This window comes from Octopus bimaculoides, chromosome 13, assembly GCF_001194135.2.
Source record: "Octopus bimaculoides isolate UCB-OBI-ISO-001 chromosome 13, ASM119413v2, whole genome shotgun sequence".
Taxonomy (NCBI): domain Eukaryota; kingdom Metazoa; phylum Mollusca; class Cephalopoda; order Octopoda; family Octopodidae; genus Octopus; species Octopus bimaculoides.
In genome coordinates this window covers 28,004,456-28,006,432 of record NC_068993.1, presented here as the reverse complement: position 1 = coordinate 28,006,432, position 1,977 = coordinate 28,004,456, and the positions used below count along the sequence as shown (strand labels likewise).

General features: G+C 35.1%; 1 protein-coding gene across 1 annotated transcript in view; it reads left to right on the top strand.

The window, feature by feature from the left end:
• The first annotated feature begins 290 nt into the window (after window positions 1-290).
• Window positions 291-1,977, top strand: part of LOC128249283 (zinc finger protein 84-like) — a 6,712-nt gene continuing 5,025 nt past the window's right edge. Inside the window, exon 1 of the mRNA XM_052972382.1 lies at window positions 291-817. The gene's annotated coding sequence lies outside the window, so the exon portion shown is untranslated. The remainder of the gene's footprint in view (window positions 818-1,977) is intronic.

Sequence of the window (1,977 nt, the reverse complement as noted above, 5' to 3'; positions counted from 1 at the left end):
CCGTCTGTAACACTTTCACGTGATTAGTTGAATGGAAAGGCGAAAAGCGAAAGAAAAAGGAGAGAGAGAAAGAGGGTGAGACAAAGAGTGAGAGTGTTGTATATTAAAGCAATAAAATTGGGCATAAAATACATAAAGTGTATATATAAAACGCATTAAGTAATCATCGTATTCGAATTTCTTTCACTTTTCTATGCTTAGGAGATGAGCGACTTTTGATATTGGCACAACACACGCTACGCTTTCAGGTTTTTTGGATAAAGTTTTCTGAAATAACCCAATAAGTTTACTATTAATCCCGTGAAATATTGACGAGTCCCGCTAGTTAATAATCCTTTCTACTATACGCACAAGATCTGTAATTTGAGGGAAGGGGACTTAATTTCACTGGTACTTGATTTATCGACCCTGAATAGATGAAAGGCAAAGTCGACCTCGGTGGAATTTGAACGTAGGGACGGATGAAATGCCGCAAGAGATTTTGCCTAGCATACTTAATGATTCTAACAGCTCGCAAAGAAAATACACTTAAATCAAGATAGAATTTGACCTATAACAAGAAACGTTATAGCGGCTCCGGAAGTGATTTATTTGACCTGCGCATGCTCATTAAGCCCTAGCGGGAAGTTCACATCGAAGTTTGTCTAAAGATTTATTTACCTGAATATAAAAAAAACCTTTATAAAACGTAGAAATATATATAGAATACAGAAATGATTACTAATTTACTGCAGGAAAACTGTAAATGAATTTAATGATCTGCTGTGTGTCGTCTATATCCTGCTATTTATCGATGTTAGGAAAAGAATACATTGAGGTGAGATAACATTTATTTATGTACATTGGCAGACGAAACTCCACCTGTATATTATTTATATAATATCGATAGTTGTTTTCAACGTGCCTTGATACATTTTATAATTCTGTTGTGTGAATGACGCCAAGGCATTGGCTATCTCTTCTTATGCTCCCATCATTGATTTGGTTTGGATAACGTTCTTGGATGGGCGGACCGATGCCAATACGTTTCGGTGTAGATTCTTAAAAAAAAAAAAACAACACTGATTTTTATATTACGTATTCCATTTTTTATTACAAAAAATGGTCCTCAGATTTTAATGTTCTGAACATCAGGGATTTTCCATTTGTAATTCCATTTTCATATGTAATAAATTGAAAATGAAATAACAGTATTGAAAATTTCTTGAAGTGAAACAATACCGCTTTCAAATGCAATTGTCATCATCATCTTACATCCACTTTCCATGCTGATATGGCTTGGACAGTGTGACATGATTAGATGGATTGAAGGACCTTGTCTTGCTCCAGTTTCTCTGTTATTTTGCTTGGTTTCTATGGCTGGATGGCCTTCCTAACACAAACCACTTTATAGACTATTTGTGCATTTTGTCGTGACATTAACACTAGCTTACAGAGTGAAAAAGAGAATGGAGTGATTTATAAACTTTAGGTGAGGTGTTGGAAAAAGTTGTCGTATGCTGGGCGGAATGGATGTATTGTTGGAAGAAGTTACAGTATGATGGGAGGAACTGATTTATTGTTGTTGTTGGAGGGTATTAGAAAGATTAGTAGAGGGCGAGGAGGAAGAGCCGGTGCACATTCGCAAAGTAACGTGCATTACAAGGTGACTACAAAAGAACATGGTGATTATTCTGTTACTAAAGAACAATATACTCTTCTTAGAGAGAGTGAACCTAATATTCGAAACTGTATAATTAAGAAATTAATATTGAGCATTCAGAGTTAATATATAATTTAACTCCCGGTTACAAAAAAAAAAAAACAGGTGTAAATAAATGTGTAGAAAACGAATAGGAAAACAAAAATTTGCGCAAACGAACGGACGGTGGATGGGGAGAGGACTTTCGGAAAATTCACCTGATCCAATTTTTTCCCTCATAACTTTCAGGAAAATGGATATCTTTTAGTGAAATTTTACAGAAACACCTTTCAAAT